The sequence below is a fragment of the Syngnathus scovelli genome, chromosome 3, assembly GCF_024217435.2.
Source record: "Syngnathus scovelli strain Florida chromosome 3, RoL_Ssco_1.2, whole genome shotgun sequence".
NCBI lineage: Eukaryota > Metazoa > Chordata > Actinopteri > Syngnathiformes > Syngnathidae > Syngnathus > Syngnathus scovelli.
In genome coordinates, this window is record NC_090849.1 from 3,675,180 (window position 1) to 3,699,460 (window position 24,281).

At 44.0% G+C, this 24,281-nt stretch overlaps 1 long non-coding RNA gene across 1 annotated transcript; it reads left to right on the plus strand.

Moving 5' to 3' along the window:
* On the plus strand, positions 1-24,281 carry LOC137840165 (uncharacterized). The gene is made up of 3 exons (XR_011086644.1): positions 1-149; positions 16,464-16,608; positions 17,038-24,281. It is a non-coding gene; the product is annotated as an uncharacterized lncRNA (long non-coding RNA).

The window sequence follows — 24,281 nt, forward strand, 5'->3', positions numbered from 1 at the left end:
TATCTTTAAAGTGAAGTTACGTCACAGCGCCTTGATCTCGCGTGAGTTACCTCAGCATATTGCGATTGTTGGAGCTTGTGCGCAACGCAAGTTAAAGGTTGCAGGTATCGACTGAGTATGTTTCTGTGATCGTGTGCGTCCTTGACACAGTGAGTATATTCATTTCATTGTTACTACTGTCCACTGTTTGTCCGATCGCGGTTTGCTTCGTGTGCGCGCCATTTGATTGACAGCTCCAGCGCGCTCCTTTAAATTTGCCTCGCATCGTACGAGTAGCCGTTACGCAGCGGCACGGCGACTAACGGTCGCCAGCAAATGTATTTTGTTGTCTCGATGATTTATGTTTGGTGTGTTGCCGAGAGTATTTAATTTATGGTTATTTAGTATAGCGGAACCGTTACACGCAGTTAGTTATGTAATGTTTGTCGTCTACGAGTGTTGTGTGACATCAGAAGTTGAGCGTTGATTTACGTGCTGTAATTCTGTCTGTTGCAGAACCACACACACCCCACAAACCACACCCACCCTTCACACGCCTCACACAATACCCTTTTGCCAGTTTGCCTGTATGCCCCTATGAGCCACAGTGCCTGTTACTTTTTTGCCAATAATTCAGTAAAGCAATCAAAACTGAACCACGTCTTCCCTCCTGTGTTCTGACCAACACCCATGCTGGGGCAAAAAGAGCATAACCATCCGAGCCAACAATCGCGGTTGTCACGGTCGGGTGTAGCATGGAGCAGGACGACCAAGTGCAGCTTGGACCAGGGTTTATTGAAGCAACTCAAAATACAGACTCGGTAAACTGACATGACTTAAACAATAACTTGACTGACCGGGACGTGAAACAAGAAGACAGCAGGACATGACGGCATCAAGACAGTACGCCAACACCGAACGACAGCAACCAAAACCAAAACCAACCAATACCAAAACCAAACCCAATACCAAAACCAATACCAATACCAATGATCCGACAGGGAGAGAGGGGCAGACAGGACTTTTATACAAGACAGGTAACGAGAGGCAGGTGGGAACAATCACACTGATCATGGGCACACAGGAGGGGAGGGGCGAGCACACAGACAGAAACCAAGACAACAGACACATAGTGGAGCAGTTGGGGGCGAGACGTGACAGCGGTAGCAGTTTGCATTATTTTATTGCAATGTTTTTCCTTATTCAGATTTGTTTCAAGATTACAGTTACAGTTAGACTTAACTTTGATAGTTAATGCAGTTATTGCAATTTTGTTGTTTTATCACAGTGGATTGATTTATTTACATTTCAAAAACCAGAAGGCATTAATTTACAAATGTGATTGCACTTTAGTTTATATATATATAAATGTTCAGATATTAGGATGTGATAGACAGTTTTTGCATGATTTGAACGAGGCAAAATAACATATCAAATATATTGTTAGAATATTTTGTTTCAGATGTACTGTAATTATTTTCTGTATAAAAGAATAATTTGGTGTTCAAAAAGTATTTTTTCAAACTTGAGTCAAAAACTCTTCAAATTTGAGTCTTGAAAAAGGGTCGTCTTATATTCGGGCTAATACAGTAATCTAAAAGAAATCATACTAAAGAAAAGACTAGTGAATGATAACATATCTGTCACGTGCTGGTGCCACCTGCGACGGGACCACGCCCCCCTGTCAGTGGGATCACCGTCACCTGCCACGGGTTCATGGCCAGCGCTATATCAGCGCCGCCAGCGCAGACCCGAGTGCCAGTCTGTCCCTTGATGCTGCTTCGCTCATCAATCCCGGAGAGAATTGACTCACTTGACTACTCGAAACCCTCGCAGAATCGTTGTCCTCTCCAGCCCGATCGCCGCTCCAGCGCCAGCTGTTCCCATCATCCCCTTCAAATAAAGTCCGTCGTTACGCACTTGGCTGTACTGTCCGATCCTTAACAATATCTGCTTGTATCTGTTTGTTTGGTGCACTCATCGGGACGTTGGGACTCTTGAAAGGTGCCTAACAAAATTTATTATTATTATCAAAAGGTTTTAGAAAAGCAGTTACTGTAAACAAATGGGAAATAAGAATACAGATCTCTGATTACCTTTTCACACTGCGTTTACATGTGCGCTGTCCTGATTGGCCAATACTTTCTAACCCTTATTGACTTCTTCAATTTAGTACAGTGTGTGACTGGCCCAATACATGACCAATGACTTACCGTAATTTCCGTACTATAAGCCGCTACTTTTTGCTCAAGTTTTGAACACTGCGGCTTGTCGTCCGGTGCAGTGTATCTATACATGACCAATGACTTACCGTAATTTCCGTACTATAAGCCGCTACTTTTTGCTCAAGTTTTGAACACTGCGGCTTGTCGTCCGGTGCAGTGTATCTATGAATTTTTCGTGATTTTTGTTATGACTAATACACTTATACACTCGTAAAATGGCTGTGGACCGCTGTTGTGCGGCATTGCGTTGCTGGGCGCAGGGATATATGACACAGCCACTGGGGAGAAGAGGGTTAGGGTGTGTGTTGATTGCATGTCCATCCGCCAGGCAAATGGTGCCGTATAATTGACACAAAGAAGAGACAAAACGAGATCAAGACGGACATTACTGAAGAAAGGAAGCTTTTATACACAAACCCTCATTATGGGGGACAAATGAAATGCATATGATGCTGCTTTTAAGTTCAAGGCAGTCAGTCGATTTGGCTCTTAAAGGGCTAGAGACACCGGTATATGTATAAATCGGTTTTAGTTAGCTTATGGGCTTATAAATATAAATTGACGCTCGAAACAACGAAAAGGAAGCTGTTGCTCTGAAAAATTTAATTTAAATTTGCCGCACAGACGAGTTTGACTGCACCGAGCCGCCAGCCGGAAGTGACGTCTCATGACGTCTCAAGTTGTACGCGTTTAGCTTCAGTGAATGTAAACAAAAAGAGAAGAGGGGCCAGCGCGGAGACGTCGGGCCAGGTTTGCGGCCAACCCAGCTCGCCTAGCCGTGCCTTCCATTATCCTGGCGTACGTTCGTTCGCGGGACGACAAGATGGGTTGCGTTCGCCTGATAGGATCCACAAAACGGACAGTGCGTGCCTGCTGTGTGCTCGTGTTCACAGTGGCCTGGTTGACTGTCATCTTTCCGGACTCTGCTGTGCATCCGGAGCGGCTAGCGTGCTATCACTCTTATTGTTCATCTTCTTGTTTTATTTTTCCTGTGTTGTTTACTTGTATGTGCGTTGTGAACTCTTGTCTTGTCACCCTGGGATAGTGAGAAACATAATTTCGATCTCTTTGTGTGCCTTGACATGCGGAGGAATTGACAATTAAGGAGACTTTGAGACTTTGACTTATGAAATATGTCGAAGCGTGACGGGAGGGGCACAATTCAGAAAACGTGCTTGTTAGGGTTTTTCAGATTATCCTTATCGTATGATTATGTTGGAATGTAGCCGGTAATAAATAACCTACCTTGTCCCATCCTCCACAAGGTCGTAAAACATCCCCTGATATGTTTTGACTAGAGCACAAGGGCTTCCTATTCAACCTACTCTTACCCCCACTCTGTTTCTCTTAATAAATATGCTCTTGCAGGAGGGAGAGTTTTTAGACTTCATTCCTTCAACGAGTGAACTCTCCACCTGCAGGTGTCTAAAAGAACTTGCTTGTCAACCGTGTGGTTCTTGCAAAATAAGTTGGAGTGAGCAAATCTCTAACATTTTGGTGCCGAAACCCGGGACCCCTCATACCCGCTATCTGTCTGACGAAGAAGGACGTGCTGCATTGTCGACAAGCCAGCGTCCATTTGGAGGACCTGGAAAAGAAAGTCCTGGGAAGAGAATTCTTCGCTGGGCCAGCATCTTAGGTCTGACTTCGTCTGACAGAGGTGGATTGACGGGACCCGGCAGTGCAACGAACCAGGGGACAAGTAAGTTAAAGGCCTGAAGTTGTGTGATGAACGCGTAAAATGTAGAGGTGCACGAGAGCCAGCTTGGGTTCAAGTCCCAGTGGAATGAACAGGCTAAGAAAAGCAGAGCTTCTTTTTTGTTCATCGAAGAGGTGCGTAGACTCTTCTTTGTCTGTTCTTCCGAGCTGAGGGATCTGGCTTGGGTTAGAGTCCCAGTGGAAGGAACGTGCTAAGAAACACAGAGCTTCTTTTTTGTTAATCAGGGAAGGGCGTAGATTTTTCTTTGTATGTTTTTCCAAGCCAAAGAACAGCTTGGGTTCAAGTCCCAGTGGAAGAAACGGGCTAAGAAAAACAGAGCTTCTTTTTCTTAATTGAAGAAGGGCGTAGATTTTTTCTTTTGTCCGTTTTTCCAAAGCTGTTTGGGAGGGTTTTACACCCATCCCTGGATAGGCCTAAAAAAGCGCTGGAGTTTGTGTGATTGAGTGTGTGACTGGTAGGATAAATTGACTAAAAAGCAGTTCTAGCGTTTATCCACGACAATAAAAGGGGCTAGTAATCTGTTGAAAGGTCAATTTAAACCTGCATTGAGGATCCTCAAAGAAAAAAAAAAATGAAAAAAAAATTGTAAAACCTTAACCTACTAAAATTAAGATGGGAAATAAGAACGGTAAATCTCTTGCTCTGCTCTTCTTTGAAACGAGAGGTTCATGGCAAGTAGATTTCTTAATTGTATGCAATACATGCTGAAGTGGAAGAAAATGTATGGAGTACAAGGAAATTTGAAATGTGGAAGAAGTGGTAGAAGTGCTAGAGTGTGGTTGTAATCTTCACAAAGAGATGAGAACGAATTCAAGAGACAAAAGCTAGAAATATGAAAACTGATGCGGTCACAAGTGTTTGTCAGACCAGGAGACAATAAGGCCCCTGTGAGCAGGTGCAAGGCCGCTGCTCAAGCCTCGGCTCAAGCAAGGGGCAAGAGGAGTTTCCGGTCCTATGCAAATCATGTATCGAAATTTAAAAGATCTGAAACCTCTCCCATATGACAGCAAAACATGTCATTGTCAGGTTATCAAAAAATCGTTTTAGATTGTTAGAGCCCCTGTCCACACAAGAAGTATGACAATGCTGTTTGTAGGCCCAATTACAAATGAATAGGGATCAAATTGTGTTACACTGAAGTTAAAATATGCAAATCAAGTGGTAAAGAAATGCAACTTGCTTCTAGAAGATAAATAAATAAAATTAGAATGTGCTGTCCTCGTGTGCATGGGAGGGACCAGCTCATGATCGACCACGGGAAATGGCCAGCCTGTGACGAATCATTGTTGCTGAGACCTACCTTCCGCACGCGAGAGCTGTGCATCTGTGTGCGTATGTGTTAAGTTGATGACGATTGGCTAAACTTTTAGTATAAAGAAATTTGCTAGACTGTTGTCTATTCAATTTACACCGCAGAACAGAAACAATTTTGACAGATAAAAATGAAAGAAAAAGAGAGAAATCTGTTTGCGAGCAGAAACTAATCCACACTAGTGCATGTTAGTGTCAAGCCCTCATGAGAAATTTGGAGTAAACAAAACAACAGAACATGCTTTCAGGAATTGGGAGAAGCTAAATTGTGAATTTAAGATTTTGCAATGCTACATTTAATAGGAATAATTGATTGGTTGTGTTATAAGATTATACAAAATTCTAAATGCAAGCTAAATCTGAGAGATTAAGTTCTTCAAATTTAAAAACAAAGAAAAAATTCAGATCAATTTGCCAGTTGTTTGTTTTAGTTAAGTTTTTTTTTTTTGAATTGGTGGATTGTTCTACCAGGAAACTTGAGTTGAAAATGATATATGAATGTTGTGTGGTGAGCTTGGATGAAATGGGACCAATGTGATAAGAAGACTCCTTTTTGGAGACTGTGTGAGATGCATATGATGAGCATTGATGAATGATTGCCTGAATGAAAGGTTGAATGGTTGAAGTCGTTGGCGACTACTATAGAAAATTAGTAGAGCGACTTTGATGAAAGAGTGATTTTGAGCAGGTTGAATGCTAAAAAGAAAACGTAGCTTTTGGATTGACTAGAGAAAAAACTGGAGAACCAGTAACACATGTAGAAGATGTGTGAACTGAGAAATTAAGAAGCGTTTTGGAGAGAAAGTCAAATTAAATGATGATGAAATCATATGTAGTAATACAACACTTTACTACATATGGGTTCTCTAAATCATACAATTGAGTAAAATAAAACATACATTTTGATTTGTATTCAAATTTCTAAGATTCTTGTGATAAACAATGAGAAAACGATTGAAAAGTAACTAAAGAAACTACAAGAAAGTGAAAATGTCTAATCATTTGCTAGCTGAGTCGCTCCCCATTCGGGGAGGCCATCCATTTACTTGCTAAGCTAGTTGTCAAAACAGTCCAATTGCCACGAAAGGTAGCTATGTGCACGTGTGCAGTACACACACACACGAGACTGATAAGGTGCCAAGAGGTAACAAGCTTGCAGACAGAACCACAAAGCTGCAGCGCAAAAGACACTTCAAATTTTATACACACAAGAAGCAGATTAAATCACTGAAACATTTTTAAAGATGTGCAGCGACAAAGTCCATAGAGTGAAATTCAATTATGGACGAAAAAAGGGGCAAGATTAGAGAATGGCATCTATAAATGACCTACCCAACCAAAGAACCTGTGCAAATGGTGAGCAATATTGAGCCATGGTGCGTGTCACATGGCTCAAGAGGAGGGATAGTGGGGCAGGTCAGTCAGCTTTATACAACATATGGATTTGATTCATATTCAAAACATTTTCAAAACAAAACAATTTTTTTTGTAGAGCTTGTTTCAACAAAAACAAAAACACTGAATGCCTCCAATTTAAAAGATCAATTTGACCTTTGCAGGATGATCTGCTGTGTCGGATCTGGACTGCCATGAAAGTATGATGTTTACCGTAATTTCCGGACTACAAGTCGCGTTTTTTTTTCATAGTTTGGGTGGGGGGGGGCGACTTATACTCAGGAGCGACTTATATGTTTTTTTTCCACAAATTTTTACTTGATCATTAAGACATCACTTAAAAGTATAGTTGACCACTTCCCATGTTATCTTTAGTATAGTTGATCACTTAACATGCTTTTATATCTTTATCTTGAACATATTTAAAACATAAAAAATAGAGAAAACATCAAATAAAGCAATTAACACTTTAAAGCACCATATCCAAGTCCACTGTCTGTTTGCTCCTCTTATATTTATTATTATTATTTATTATTATTTGTTTATTTATCATTTATTCAACACTCTTATTTATTCATTGTCTATGCCTTCTTGGGTTTTTTTGTGTTGCTTGTATGCATATGTGTACTATCTCACCGAGGGATAGTGGGAACGTAATTTCAATCTCTTTGTGTGTCTTGGTATATGAAAAAAAATCGACAATAAAGCAGACTTTGTCTTTGATAAAACAACCAAATAAACAAAACAAAAAACTACATCTGAAAAAAATTATATTTTCAGACGAAACTGGATGAGGGCGCTTTAAATTTCACCGTTGGCCGTGACTCATCAACTGGGTGGGCTTAAGAAAAATGGCACCAAAAAGAAAGTCATATTTTGCAAGTTACAAACTTCAAGGTGTAAAATATGCAGCTGAAAACAGTAATCGAGCAGCAGAAAGAAAGTTTGGAGAACCGTGATGTACCAATGGATTACTATTTCAAGTGACGTCAGTGGCACCGCGCGGCGCGCCCCACGTCATACCGGCATCATTCGCGGTGATCATTTCTAAGTGACACGGAGGACAAAGAGTTTGAAGGAATTAAGGATTTGGAGTGACATAGAAGGTTTGAAAAACTATTATGGCTTTTACGCACGCCCGGTCCTACTCTACTGAGTCGGGGGCCGGCGCTCGGCCGAGTGGCTGTCTGCGAACGGTGCATGGGGCTCGGACATGGCCATTACGCACGCCCGGTCCTCTGCCATGGAGCTCTCGTGTCTGGAAGTACACGCCGCCACACGCTTGGAAGTTTGTTTTGTGGAATAAAGAGCCGTTTACCAAACCCACGTCTATCCTTGTACTTTGTTAACGCTACAATATAGTTATATACTAGATCTGTGGAATAAAGACGAGGCTGACGTCAGGGCGCACGCGCGGCGATGTTGACAAAGGACAAGGAATTTGATCGATGGATTTAATGGATTTAAAGTGCACGGATGGTTTGATAATATCATTGCTTATATTATAGTTATTTGAAATATAGTTTATCTATCGTTATATGAGCCTGTGGAATATTTTGATGTGCAAGCGCCCTCAGCCGCGTGCAGCCATTGTTGACAAAGAACAATCGATGGATTTAATGAATTGGAGTGACACCGATGGTTTTATAAATATGTTATTTATGTAATGGTTGTCCTAAATCACTCTATATGTTACGCCAGGCCCGTTCTCAGCTCCTCATTTGTGTTTGTCACGTTAGCATACCTATCGTTTAGCCTGTTGCTATCGTATCGAATGATCGATGGATTTAATGAATTGGAGTGACACCGATGGTTTTATAAACATGTTATTCATGTAATAGTTGTCCTTAATCACTCTATATGTTACATCAGGCCCGTTCTCAGCTCTTTGTTTGTGTTTGTCACGTTAGCATACCTATCGTTTAGCCTGTTGTTGCTCGTTCATGACTGTTTTTGGTGTGGGATTTTGTCGAATAAATTGCCCCCCAAAATGCGACTTATACTCCGGAGCGACTTATATATGTTTGTTTTCACTATTTGGGGCATTTTATGGCTGGTGCGACTTATACTCCGGAGCGACTTATAGTCCGGAAAATACGGTATATGTGTACTTTGTCAACAACCTCTGTAGATGTTAAAGAATGGGATGAATATCTAGAATGAATGTGGATAATTTGTTTCAGGTAACTAACTATAAGAGTAACTGAAAAAAGAAACAATTGATTGCTTATGGCAAAACAAGCTGCAAAGACAGAAAAAAAATTGAATATGTCATATGTATGGATTTGCGACCGATTATTTATGTTGTACCGTTGCCATTGACCAAAGAATGTGTGAAATCTGTCACGTCTACTGGATTGTGAAGTGTGTGACAGAGCAGTCTATATAATATCCATCCATCCATCCATCCATCCATCTTCTTCCGCTTATCCGGGGTCGGGTCGCGGGGGCAGCAGCTTTAGGAGGGACTCCCAGACTTCCCTCTCCCCAACCACTTCATCCAGCTCATCCCGGGGGATCCCAAGGCGTTCCCAGGCCAGCTGAGAGACATAGTCTCTCCAGCGCGTCCTGGGTCGTTCCCGGGGTCTCCTACCGGTGGGACATGCCCGGAACACCTCCCCAGGGAGGCATCCAGGAGGCATCCTGATAAGATGCCCGAGCCACCTCATCTGGCTCCTCTCAACGTGGAGGAGTAGCGACTCTACTCCGAGTCTCTCCCGGATGACCAAGCTTCTCACCCTATCTCTAAGGGAGAGCCCGGACATCCTGCGGAGAAAACTCATTTCGGCCGCTTGTATCCGAGATCTCGTTCTTTCGGTCACGACCCATAGCTCGTGACCATAGGTGAGGGTAGGAGCGTAAATCGACCGGTAAATTGAGAGCTTTGCCTTTTGGCTCAGCTCTCTCTTCACCACAACGGACCGGTACAGGGTCCGCATTACTGCCGACGCTGCACCGATCCGCCTGTCGATCTCACGTTCCATCCTCCCCTCACTCGTGAACAAGACTCCAAGATACTTGAACTCCTCCACTTGGGGCAGGATCTCATCCCCGATCCGGAGAGGGCATTCCACCCTTTTCCGATCGAGGACCATGGACTCGGATTTGGAGGTGCTGACCCTCATCCCGACCGCTTCACACTCGGCTGCGAACCGTTCCAGCGAGAGCTGCAGATCACGGTCTGAAGAAGTCAACAGCACCACGTCATCTGCAAAAAGCAGAGACGCGATGCTGAGGTCCCCAAACCGGACCCCCTCAACGCCTCGGCTGCGCCTAGAAATTCTGTCCATAAAAATTATGAACAGAATCGGTGACAAAGGGCAGCCTTGGCGGAGTCCAACCCTCACTGGGAACGAATCCGACTTACTGCCGGAAATGCGGACCAGACTCTGGCATCGGTGATACAGGGACCGAACCCCCCTTATCAGTTGGCTCGGCACCCCGTACTCCCGAAGCACCCTCCACAGAACCTCCCGAGGGACACGGTCGAACGCCTTCTCCAAGTCCACAAAACACATGTGGACTGGTTGGGCTAACTCCCATGCACCCTCGAGGATCCTGCCGAGGGTGTAGAGCTGGTCCACTGTTCCACGGCCAGGACGAAAGCCACACTGCTCCTCCTGAATCCGAGGTTCGACCTCCCGACGGACCCTCCTCTCCAGCACCCCTGAATAGACCTTACCAGGGAGGCTGAGGAGTCCCATTCCCCTGTAATTGGAACACACCCTCCGGTCCCCCTTCTTAAGGAGGGGAACCACCACCCCAGTCTGCCAATCCAGAGGCACTGTCCCCGATGTCCACGCAACGTTGTAGAGGCGTGTCAGCCATGACAGCCCCACAACATCCAGAGCCTTTAAGAACTCCGGGCGGATCTCATCCACCCCCGGGGCCTTGCCACCGAGGAGTTTTTTAACTACCTCAGTGACTTCGACCCCAGAGATTGGAGAATCCGCCTCAGAGTCTCCAGGCCCTGCTTCCTCAATGGAAGGCGTGTAGGTGGAATTGAGGAGGTCTTCGAAGTATTCTCCCCACCGACTCACGACGTCCCGAGTCGAGGTCAGCAGCACGCCACCCCCACTGTAAACAGTGTTGACGTTGCACTGCTTCCCCCTCCTGAGACGCCGGATGGTGGACCAGAATTTCCTCGAAGCCGTCCGAAAGTCATTCTCCATGGCCTCACCGAACTCCTCCCACGCCCGGGTTTTTGCCTCAGCAACCGCCGAAGCCGCGTTCCGCTTGGCCATCCGGTACCTGTCAGCTGCCTCCGGAGTCCCGCAGGCCAAAACGGCCCGATAGGACTCCTTCTTCAGCTTGACAGCATCCCTTACCGCCGGTGTCCACCAGCGGGTTCGGGGATTGCCGCCACGACAGGCACCAACGACCTTACGGCCACAGCTCCGGTCGGCCGCCTCAACAATGGAGGCGCGGAACATGGTCCACTTAGACTCAATGTCCCCCGCCTCCCCCGGGACGTGGGAAAAGCTCTGCCGGAGGTGGGAGTTGAACCTCTTCCTGACAGGAGATTCTGCCAGACGTTCCCAGCAGACCCTCACAGAGCGTTTGGGTCTGCCAGGTCGGACCGGCATCTTCCCCCACCATCGGAGCCAACCCACCACCAGGTGGTGATCAGTTGACAGCTCCGCCCCTCTCTTCACCCGAGTGTCCAAAACATGCGGCCGCAAATCCGATGACACGACTACAAAGTCGATCATCGAACTGCGGCCTAGGGTGTCCTGGTGCCAAGTGGTGGAGAGCGTGAGCTGCACCAAGTTCCTGGGGGTGCACATCAGTGAGGACCTCTCCTGGTCCGAAAACACCTCGTCACTGGCAAAGAAAGCTCAGCGCCGCTTGTACTTCCTACGGAAGCTCAGGCGTGCATGTGCTCCTCAGGCAGTCCTGTCTACATTTTACCGTGGCACCATTGAGAGCGTCCTCACCAGTTGCATCGCTGTCTGGGGTGGTAACTGCACTGAACAGAACTTGAAGGCCCTGCAGCGCATAGTGAATACGGCTGGTAAGATTATTGGTGCTTCGCTACCCTCCCTGAAGGACATTTACACCTCCCATGTCGCCCGCAAGGCAACCTCGATTGCCAGAGATGTGAGTCACCCGGCTCACTCTTTGTTTGACCTTCTGCCCTCTGGGAAGAGGTACAGGAGCCTGCGCTCCCGCACCACCAGACTCGCCAACAGCTTCTTTCTCCAGGCTGTTAGGGCCCTGAACTCGCTACCCCCTTCTGCGTAGCGTGCGGCACTGTTGCGCTACTTTCGGGAATGTCTGCTGTACGCGCACTTGCTCCTTTTTTTTTTTTTTTTTTTTTCTGCTCCTCCTATTTATTTATTTATTTATTTATTTATTGTTGTGTTATTTATTCATATTTATTCAGCACGCTTTTGTTATACTTGTTTACTTGTTTGTCTGTTGTGAGCCATGTCTTGTCACCGTGGGATAGGGGGGAACGAAATTTCGGTTTCTTTGTGTGTCTTTGGCATGTGGAGAAATTGACAATAAAGCTGACTTTGACTTTGACTTTTTGACTTTGAAGTGCACACATGGACACCCTTATGTTTGAACATGGTGTTCATTATTGAAAATCCGTGTCGAGCACAGAAGTCCAACAATAGAACACCGCTCGGGTTCAGATCAGGGGGGCCGTTCCTCCCAATCACGCCCTTCCAGGTCTCACTGTCATTGCCCACGTGAGCATTGAAGTCACCCAGTAGAACGATAGAGTCCCCAGAAGGAGCGCTCTCCAGCACTTCCTCCAGGGACCCCAAGAAGGGTGGGTACTCTGAGCTGCCGTTTGGTGCATAGACACAAACAACAGTCAGGCCCCGTCCCCCCACCCGAAGGCGGAGGGAGGCTACCCTCTCGTTCACCGGGGTGAACCCCAATGTGCAGGCGCCCAGCCGGGGGGCAATAAGTATACCCACACCTGCTCGACGCCTCTCACCGTGGGCAACTCCAGAGTGGAAGAGAGTCCAGCCCCTCTCGAGAGGGCTTGTACCGGAACCCAAACTGTGCGTGGAGGCTAGTCCGACTATATCTAGTCGGAATCTTTCTGCCTCGCACACCAGCTCGGGCTCCTTTCCAGCCAGAGAGGTGACATTCTATGTCCCAAGAGCCAGCTTCTGCAGCCGGGGATCAGACCGCCAAGGGGTAAATAAATGCTTCCCATGGGCTCACCACCTGTGGGAGGGGCCGAAGGGGTCGGGTGCAATGTGAGCTGGGCGGCAGCCAAAGGCAGGTAAATAAACGTTTTAATTTAATTTGAATTCAGATGACTATTGGTAGACTAAAATTGATCTTTTCTGAAAAACATATTGTATCAATTATTTTTTTTTTAATTGTAATTGTCTCTTGTAATGCATTAGTTACATGAATTTAATCAATTATTTTACAAATACCATTTGCCCTGCTCGGAAGCCATCATGACAAAATAACCAGAGTTTTTATAAAACGACTTAATCTCACCGCTGAGTTGAAGTAGTCCAATTACTACGATAGCCACACTATACACACAAGAACAATAAATATGTAAAATGTTTGTCAATTGACACGGCAGTTGTTAATCACTAACTAAAATAAGAAGTGTGGACACTTCAATCCATTTTCCAGTTAATGTCACACTCTGATTTTCATGCTCCTCTTAACCTTTTTACTCTCCTGTGTTTGTGATTACAGTTTTGTGACATTTAATGACATTTTCCCCTCATGTTTTCTCTAACCACTTTCTTCCGACCTTTGTGTGTATTTGTACGGGGGTTTTTTCTCATCAATTTCACATTAGAATGTCTCACATTTTCTAAGGCCTGAGTCCAGGTAAGTCACCACTAGTGCTCAAATGCTGCCTTGTTTTGACTTTTGTGTATATTTCATTGTGTTTTATTACCGTAATTTCTGGACTATAAGCCGCACCCGACTATAAGCCGCACCAGCTAAAATTCAGGGATATTTTAGTTTTTTTCTTACATAAGCCGCACCGGACTATAAGCCGCACGTGCACATGAGTTTTTTTACAAAGAAAGACAGTACACAGAAAGCCGTAAAAATCCATAAATATACCGCGCCGCCATTTAAGCCTCAGGGTTCAAAGTAACCTTCTGAATAAAATGCATTAAAAGTTCACATTCATTACAACTTGTTTTTGGTGAGGACAATGTCAGAAGAATGAAAAAGGGTTTAGAGCCTTTTGACGCAGGTCACCTAGCGTGTATTCCTACTAAAGCTCATAATAGTCACAAGCAACACAGCCAGAATAAGCAGCGGCCATAGTAGTGTTTCAAAATAGTATTTTTGTTGTTGTTTTGTTCTTCAAGATACCGCACAACAGTGGTCCACAGCCTTTTTGCGAGTGTATAAAAGTGATCAAGTCATCACAAAAATCATGAAAAAAATCGTATATAAGCCGCACCTGACTATAAGCCGCAGGGTTCAAAATTTTGGAAAAAAGTCGCGGCTTATAGTCCGGAAATTACGGTAGTTACATTGTATGAAGTCACAAACAGCGGCTTTTCATTAGTTCTTAACATGATTAATCGTGTATAAATCCAATGTAGCTGATTTAGATAATTATTAATCACCATACTCATGTCTTCTTGATTTCATACCAAGCTCCACCACCTGGTAATAACACTGCATTTCTCAAAATGGCGATAATTGTTGTCAAGGGATTGCTAAACTGAGCCAATGGTTTAATTAGGCAACATTTCATCTATCAACGTAACAGTGTTAGTTTACACAGTAGCCATCTTTAAAATGATCTTTCATCATATCATCAGCTTGGGCAAAAACAAACCAGTACAATGCCAGTTTTGTGAGTCATACATTTATCGTATTTTTTTCAAATAGGCATCCGCTGTCATAGAGAGTCCATTCCCTAATTCATCCCCTCTTTGTTGGCAATTTGAAAATGTTCCACTATAATTGTGGTCAGAATATTTTTTTTCGAATCTGAATTCCACACAGTAACTAAAATATGTATCCAGACTCAGAGAACAACTACCGTAATTTTCGGACTAAAAGTCGCTCCGGAATATAGGTCGCATTAGCCATAAAATGCACAATAACGTGAAAAAAAACATATATGAGTCGCTCCAGAGCACAAGTCGCAGTTTTGGGGGAAATTTGTTTGACAAAATCCAACACCAAGAACAGTCATGAACGAGCAACAGGCTAAACAATAGGTATGCTAATGTGATATAAACACAAACGAAGAGCTGAGAACGGGCCTGACGTAACATTCAGAGTTATTAAAAAAACTATTACATAAATAACATGTTTATAAAACCATCTGTGTCACTCCAATTCATTAAATCCATCGATCGTCCTTTGTCAACAATGGGTGCGCGCCGCTGACGGCGCTTGCACTTCAAAATATTTCACAGGCCCATATAACGATATATAAATTAAATATCAAATAACTATTATATAAGCAATAATATTATCAAACCATCTGTGCACTCTAAATCATTAAATCCATCGATCAAATTCCTCGTCCTTTGTCAACAACGCCGCGCGTGCGCCCTGACGTCAGCCTCGTCGTTATTCCACAGATCTAGTATATAACTACATATATTGTAGCGTTAACAAAGTACAAGGAAAGACGTGGGTTTGGTAAACGACTCTTTATTTAACAAAACAAACTTCCAGGCATGTGGCGGCGTGGACTTCCAGCCACGGAGGTGGAAGAGAGATCCATAGAATAGGACCGGGCGTGCGTAAAAGCCATGACCGAGCCCCATCCACCGTTCCCGGACAGCCACCCGGCCGAGCGCCGGCCTCCGACTTCTATCCGTGGAGGTGAAAGAGAGCTCCGTAGAGTAGGACCGGGCGTGCGTAAAAGCCATGTCCGAGCCGAATCCACCGTCCCTGGACAGCCACCTAGCCGAGCGCCGGCCTCCGACTTCAATCCACGGAGGTGAAAGAAAGCTCCGTAGAGTAGGACCGGGCGTGCGTAAAAGCCATAATCGTTTTTCAAACCTTCTGTGTCACTCCAAATCCTTAAATCCTTCAAACTCTTCGTCCTCCGTGTCACTTAGAAACAAAGCCGCTAATGATGCCGGTAGTACGTGGGGCCCTTCGTCATCTTCGTCATCCCGTGATCAATCTTTGTCCTTTTTGTAAACAACCGCCACGCCGCGTCGCGCTGCTGACGTCACTTGAAATTCAAATTACAGTAATCCCTTGCTACATCGCGGTTCGTTTATCGCGGTTTCACCTTTTTTTTTTTTTTTAAAACATATAAGTCGCTCCTTATTATAAGTCGCGCCCCCACCCAAACTATGAAAAAAAAAGGCGACTTATAGTCCGAAAATTACGGTAAATATTTTATTAGGCGGTGCGGATGATTCTATAAAATGTCAAGGATTTACAAGCCCAAGATGGATACGAATAATTTCAATCTTCAAGAGAATGTCCATGAAACACAGTCTTTTTCTTGAGATTTACACACATTTGGAAATTCTTTTGGAGCCTTTTCTGAATAAGATCATCAGTTCAAGCAATTGCAGCTAACTTATAAATGGTCAAGTTGAAATGAAAAGGAAGTGAATTTGGATGGTCAAGACCAATCCAGAAACCGCAAAGCGTCAAGTCTGCTATAAACTGGAAACCATGGCTGTGTTTTGTGCTCGGACAAGACTAATATTAATCTATTTGGCAACAAAAAAATAATCACAACATGTTTGTAAGCATCAAGGTGATCACATTTACACTCCAAATGCTCAGTTTAGCAATCGTTTTTTTTCTTTGGGCTGGTACTCTGTTGGGTTGGTACCTATAGGATCTTGAATCCCTTTCGGGTAAAGATTGTCGTCATTAATGGCCAACAGGTAAAAACACAGACAGACCGGGGAAAAGCCAAAGTGCTAAAGGGATCAGATCAGAGTGATGGAGAAGCTCCAGTGTCCAAGAAAGTCAAGAAGGAGCTCACATAGTATCCCCCTTCCCATCCCATCCTGAGGAGAAACTGACTAAGTACAGTCCATTTTATTTTTGTTCATCTGCTCATCGCATGGCAATCAACAGACACTGGAATGATTCAACTTTAAGAATTAAATGACCAATTGGTGCAGAGAAGCAGTTATTATTCTTGGAGCATGCTTGTCTGAAATTGGATGCTGCTTGGTTTCTTAATGCCTCCAGTATGGATAAATTGGCAAAACGATTTCAGACATATTCCAAAATACTGAGGCCTTCCTATTAGAATCCGAATATGGAATCCCAGACACTAACATTACTAACATTTTATTAATCACAATTACTCTGTTTACACTATATATTGAATCATTGCTGTCCCGAGTTTTAACACCTCTTGAATGCTGTGCTGTGTCTTTAACGCAACAAACACAATTTCATGATACAGATTCGATAGTTCGACACTAACACAGATTTTTGTTATGACAGGATGTGGCAGCTCCCAGCAAGGAGATAATTGATAAGATATTTTACTCCTTTGTAAAAGAAAACAGCTGTCCCCCCCAATCGAAGCAGAAACAATTTAAAGCACACAAGAACCTGGCAAGGAAACCTAATACAAACCCGGCTGATGAGACCGACAGTTACGCTGGTGAAGAAGACAAGGGGACGGCTATGCCTCAACACGTAGTTGAAGTGAATGTTGAAATTAATGCACCAGCTACGTCTTGTTCTAGACGTAAATCCACCACTCCTCAAAGCGCGAGAAAGAAACCCCACGCAAATTCATCGCCCATGGTCGTTCCGGCTCCATTCAAAGTTGTTGACCCACCTTCTTACACAGTCCCCAGCTCTCCCTCCCAGGCCTCCTTTATTTCCGAAACTGCAGCCGAGGAGCTGTGTGATCTACAGAACTACTACAGGAATCAGCTACGGAGAATCAACTACATCTCCCATGAGTATCTGGGGCAGCCCGATGAGTCGGGGCTGCTGGCTTGTATCCGGGAACCTTTAAAGTCCTTGCGACTTCCCCGCAGGATGACCATCACCCAGACGGCCCGCAGCTTATGGACTCGTGTCAGCAGTCGGAGGAAACTGGTCCGCCAGTGAGCATGGAAGCACGGGTTTCTGTTGTAATAAAATCATGACGCACCCAGAATCTATGCAATAATTTGGAATATAATATCAACTCAAATGGTTAAGTAGATTCATAGGCGTTTGTTAAAATTCAACGTTTTGTGTACTAGGTGCCAGGTTCCATTGGGACTGTTCTATTTGTACTATAAAAATAAAAAAAGACAGCTTAAATTAGCACTTTGCTGCTCTTTTGATGATCTTTCATTAAATACCTGACTTCTGCAAGTGACTTCATGAAAAAAAGGGTGACTTACAAAATGTGGGGACTATTGAATGAATAACTAATGGGATAGTCATCTCGCTTTTTTCATTGTTGTTACAGGACATTCATTGTTTAATCTTAGCAAGGCACGCCTCTAAGATTACAGCATTTGTTAGCTAGTACAAGGCATTAAAGTGCTAGAGACATCCCTTTTTTTTTTCAATTAGAACGGAATTTGATAGAATGTATAAAGTGAACACATTTGCCGCATTGGAAATTAAAAATGGACACCGATTACTAAGAATAAAGCTGAAATGAAATGCCAGTTTATCGATCGGGTCCCGCACAAAGCCAAACTGGCGGCGCCATTACTGTGACGTCACAAGTTGTACATCTGGATGTCCCAAACAACATGGCAGATGATAGCGACAGCTCCGTTTCTAGCGGCAATATTAGCGTCATTTTATCCGATTCAGAAACCTCTTTTGACGCAGAATATGATGAATCTAGCAGTTCACTTGGCCTGAGCTGAGCACATTTTCTGAATCGTGCCCCTCCCGTCACTCTGGTTAGGTTGGCATAGTAAAAAGTAAAAAGTGCTCTTGGGGGCTTTAGAGTGCCGTGTTGATCTCGGCACAAGAAGACATGACCACCTTCAACGTTTGGTTTAGGTTTTATAAGCATTTTTAATTTTATTGCTTAAATCGCATTTTCTCGACGAGCTGAGCACGTTTTCTGAATTGTGCCTCTCCCGTCACTGTGGTTAGGTTGGCATAGTAAAAAGAGTAGAGTGCCGAGTTGACCATTGCGCACGGAGAAATGAACATCTGGTTCAACGGCTGGTAAGATTATTGGTGCTTCGCTCCCCTCCCTGAAAGACATTTACACCTCCCATCTCGCCCGCAAGGCAACCTCGATTGCCAGAGATGTGAGTCACCCGGCTCACTCTTTGTTTGACCTTCTGCCCTCTGGGAAGAGGTACAGGAGCCTGCGCTCCCGCACCACCAGACTCGCCAACAGCTTCTTTCTCCAGGCTGTTAGGGCCCTGAACTCGCTACCCCCTTCTGCGTAGCGTGCGGCACTGTTGCGCTATTTTCGGGAATGTCTGCTGTACGCGCACTTGCTCCTTTTTTTTTTCTGCTCCTCTTATTTATTTATTTATTGTTGTGTTATTTATTCATTATTTATTCAGCACACTTTTGTTATACTTGTTTACTTGTTTGTCTGTTGTGAGCCATGTCTTGTCACCGTGGGATAGGGGGGAACGAAATTTCGGTTTCTTTGTGTGTCTTTGGCATGTGGAGAAATTGACAATAAAGCTGACTTTGACTTTGACTTTGATCTGCAGCGTTTGGTTTAGGTTTTAGGCGCATTTTTAATTTTATTTCTTAAATCGCATTTTTTCGACGAGCTGAGCACGTTTTCTGAATTGTGCCCCTCCCGTCACGCTTCGACATACTTTTCAAAGTCAAAGTCTCAAAGTCTCCTTTATTGTCAATTCCTCCGCATGTCAAGACACACAAAGAGATCGAAATTACGTTTCTCACTATCCCAGGGTGACAAGACAGCGTTCAGGCGCATTTTTAATTTTATTTCTTAATTCGCATTTTTTCGACGAGCTGAGCACGTTTTCTGAATTGTGCCCCTCCCGTCACGCTTCGACATACTTTTCAAAGTCAAAGTCTCAAAGTCTCCTTTATTGTCAATTCCTCCGCATGTCAAGACACACAAAGAGATCGAAATTACGTTTCTCACTATCCCAGGGTGACAAGACAGCGTTCAGGCGCATTTTTAATTTTATTTCTTAAATCGCATTTTTTCGACGAACTGAGCACGTTTTCTGAATTGTGCCGCTCCCGTCACGCTTCGACATACTTTTCAAAGTCAAAGTCTCAAAGTCTCCTTTATTGTCAATTCCTCCGCATGTCAAGACACACAAAGAGATCGAAATTACGTTTCTCACTATCCCAGGGTGACAAGACAGCGTTCACAACGCACATACAAGTAAACAACACAGGAAAAATAAAACAAGATGAACAATAAGAGTGATAGCCCGCTAGCCGCTCCCGATGCACAGCAGAGTCCGGAAAGATAAGACAGAGTTCACAACGCACATACAAGTAAACAACACAGGAAAAATAAAACAAGAAGATGAACAATAAGAGTGATAGCACGCTAGCCGCTCCGGATGCACAGCAGAGTCCGGAAAGATGACAGTCAACCAGGCCACTGTGAACACGAGCACACAGCAGGCACGCACTGTCCGGTTCGTGGATCCTATCAGGCGAACTCAACCCATCTTGTCGTCCCGCGAACGAACGTACGCCAGGATAATGGAAGGCACGGCTAGGCGAGCTGGGTTGGCCGCAAACCTGGCCCGACGTCTCCGCGCTGGCCCCTCTTCTCTTTTTGTTTACATTCACTGAAGCTAAACGCGTACAACTTGAGACGTCATGAGACGTCACTTCCGGCTGGCGGCTCGGTGCAGTCAAACTCGTCTGTGCGGCAAATTTAAATTAATTTTTTCAGAGCAACATCTTCCTTTTCGTTGTTTCGAGCGTCAATTTATATTTATAAGCCCATAAGCTAACTAAAACCGATTTATACATATACCGGTGTCTCTAGCCCTTTAATACTCCGTCTCAAAACTAATGTTATATTTACATTTTATATTACGAGGCGGAAGTCTGAACAATAGAGGGCTGAAGACTGATCCCTGCGAGACCCCGCAGATGACATTACAATACTCTTGAGGTTACTCTCCTCGAGATGAAGAATCCTCCTCTCCTTGTCCCTCTTGGTTTAAATTGTGATTTTTTTTCCCCCCCCAGCATAATCATAGACGCTTATTTTAAATATCACCAGTACAGTTAATAAATTTATAATGGCTGAAGTTTTGGCTCTGGAACCAATCATGCCAATGGTTTTGACCTAAAACATTGTTTTTCAAACCTAATATGTGATGCAAAAACTAACTCAAGGACAGAAGCACCGTCCACCCAGTCAGATTTAAAAAGCCTTGCCATGTTTTATCCTACTGTCGACTAGATTTTCAAGCCTGTAGCGCACATGCAGCTTTCAGTCTCTCGCTCTTTTCACAGACTGACCTCTGGCCATGTGCGTCTCAAGAGAGGAAGCATTCATCACTCTGAATTGTTTGTTCACATTGCTGTCATTTGAAATATGGAATACGTCCATGTGTGCCACATGAACCACATAAAATAAGCATATCCATAGACGGTGGGGACAGAGTGATATTCTTTTTAAAAGAATGTGAGGGTGATAGAAGCCGAAGGGTGCAATGTAAGTTTGAACAGAATAAGGAACCAGATGCTAGGTGGTTTGCATTATTCATATATGCACACACCATGTTGTGGTTTCAATAATGTATAAATAAAAAGCAGATCGTATCTTACACTCTGTGAATAAATAATATTTAGGATTAAACCCTATTTGCCCTTCCCTGTCCTCAAGGATCATTGAATATTAATTCAAATCCTGTTCCTTTGCTTGATTTTTGCATTTTAGTTGATATTTCTATCCGTAAAAATAACCCCATGAATTTTAGATTGAAAAATACAAGTCGAGAGAGCAAAAAAGTTTTCTTAATTCAGTCTCAAGTTAAACTTGTTACACCAAGCAGACATCAATTGTGCAGACCAAAATAAAACTAACGTTTAATAATTACTGCATGAGCCTGGTACTGCATGAGCTGACCAGGCTAATATCTTGACCATGTGTTTTAATGTTTAGCTAACATGCTTACATCAAGTACAAATTTTAGCTCATTTTATTTCCAATTCAGAATGTGATCTATCCAACTTCACTGCCTCATTGCAAATGAATCCCCAGGTGTTCCATAGTAACAAATATTCAATAAAAGCAGCTGTGTTAGAATCTGACGTAAATTATGTTTATAGATTTGCATACATAGGTTTTGAAGGAATGAGGTCGAAATACAAAAAGCCCTGCCTCGCTAAAAAAACAGATATGCTCAAACCTCATTGAATAAAGTACATAAGCAGACAAGTATATTCACATATTAAATAAATAAATAAAAGAAACATTTTAAGCATATAATTATACCTACACACCAAATCAATAAAGAAGACATAACTAGACATTTTTGATAAGTGGTGATGAGAAAGGTTTTTATAACTTTATGATCTGATATATTTCTGAGGACTTTGAAATAACAAATGACTTTTGATATATTGCCTAAATAGCTTAATGACCCTTAAGGAACTGTGGAATGCATGCCTGATGTTTTTTTCTCTGAATCATGGACACGGCCAGAGTCGTCTTGACCGTTCAGTACTTGATTGTATCTTATGTTTTGACTAATGCTAGACGCCAGTTTTTGATTACTACTGAACGCTCTGCACAGAGGGAAATAGTTTGCCTAACAAAGAAATGATACGGTTGAATGAGGTACGACAGTGTATGTCCAAGATTGGAGAAGAATGTTTACAGGAAGGTCACGTGGAGATAAAACGAGCAGGTGCCAGAAGGAGCCACCCGAGAACTCGGCCAAAGATGATCGCCAAGGCCGAGAGACGGGATGGAAGACAACAGCCCCCTCCACACACACACACACACACACACACACACACACACCAACAGCCCCCCACCAACACACCGAATCGCCCATAACCAGCACCACTCCCATGGAAGCAGACTCTCCTTCGAACTTGCCCCACCCCGAAGACTCATCGCCCATCAATCCCGGCCCACAATGTGCTACTGAATATAAAACTGATCTAACAACCTTGGACTTTGCCTTTTCTGAATGGAGACTTTCCACTCTTGAAGGGCCCAGCGCTGTATTGTACTTTCCTGAAAACAGAGCTTTTTGAACAAGAATTGTGATTGAACTCAACCAACCTGTCTAAGTCTAATTTCTGCTTCAGTGTCTTTGCATTTTCCTAAATCTGAAGAAATCAAACGAGCACGCAGTGAGTAAATTGGATAACAGGTGATTGGCAAAGGCTTTTGCCGTGAGGCGCAGATAACGCGCTCCCTAAATTGTGGACAGAATCCAACAAATGGTGACCATCCGACGTGATTTCTTCAGAAGGGAAAGTACATGCTCCACAAAGGATTCTTCCTTCTCCGCTCTTGCTCAACAGTATTGCAGTCCGATCGGCACAAAAGGTAAGGGGGAAACTTTTTTCTCTCTCCCAGTTCAGCAATATTGTGGAGTGAAAGCGGAATACAAAAATTAATAATTTCAGCTCTGTGTTCAGGAATGGTGGTTGTATAGAAGTGTGTGTTTGTGTGGAACTTGGTAAAAGTGATTTGTGGAAAAAATTAAAAATACAAAAACAGGTGAAGGCGTCGCTGATATAGCAGGACGGATGCCGAGCGACTCCAATAGTGTGACCTTAGAACATTATAGGGCTGTCTAAGGCGAGGGACATCTGGGATGTCCGAGTCGTGGTGAATTAAGAAAGGTGGTGAGGACTTTGTCTGATCAGCAAAGGGCGCTCACACCGCTGGAACTTGTGGGATGCCAGTGACTAGCATATGGGCACCTGAGTGGCCTCAATAGTAGACACTTAGGAACTTATACTGTTGCCTAAGGTCGGGGTCGATTGGATCGGCCAGGCCACCAATACGAGTCGGGGACTCGTGAAAAAAAAAAAAAGAAAGAAAAAAAAAATGGTGAAGGCATCGCTGATATAGCAGGACGGATGCCTGGCGACCTCAATAGTGCGACCTTAGAGACTATTGTTGTCTAGGGCGAAGGGTAACTGGGTTAACCAGGTCGCTACATAATTGTTGAAGTGTGTCTATGATGATATTGTGTGGAAAGCAGGCTTGGCTGTCAGATGGGACAGCGGCGCAGCTGAAGAAGTGAGTGATTAGTTGTGGTGCTGTTCATGGGATGGAAGTGATGATTTGTGGTTCATGAAGAACAATAAGTTGATTTGTATAAAATTGTTGATTTTATTTTGATTTTGCATGAGAGTTGGAGTCAGAAAAATGGCTTAACAAGAATTTGATGAAGAATGTATATTTAATTAGCATGAAGGTTAAGGGCGGCTCGGTGGCGCACTGGGTAGCACGTCCGCCTCACAGTTAGGAGGGTGCGGGTTCGATTCCACTTCCGGCCCTCCCTGTATGGAGTTTGCATGTGTGGGTTTTCTCCGGGCACTCCGGTTTCCTCCCACATTCCAAAAACATGCTTGGTAGGCCGATTGAAGACTCCAAATTGTCCCTAGGTGTGAGTGTGAGTGCGATTGGTTGTCTGTCTCTGTGTGCCCTGCGATTGGCTGGCAACCAGTTCAGGGTGTCCCCCGCCTACTGCCCGATGACGGCTGGGATAGGCTCCAGCACGCCCGCGACCCCCGTGGGGACTAAGCGGTTCAGAAAATGGATGGATGGTTATATC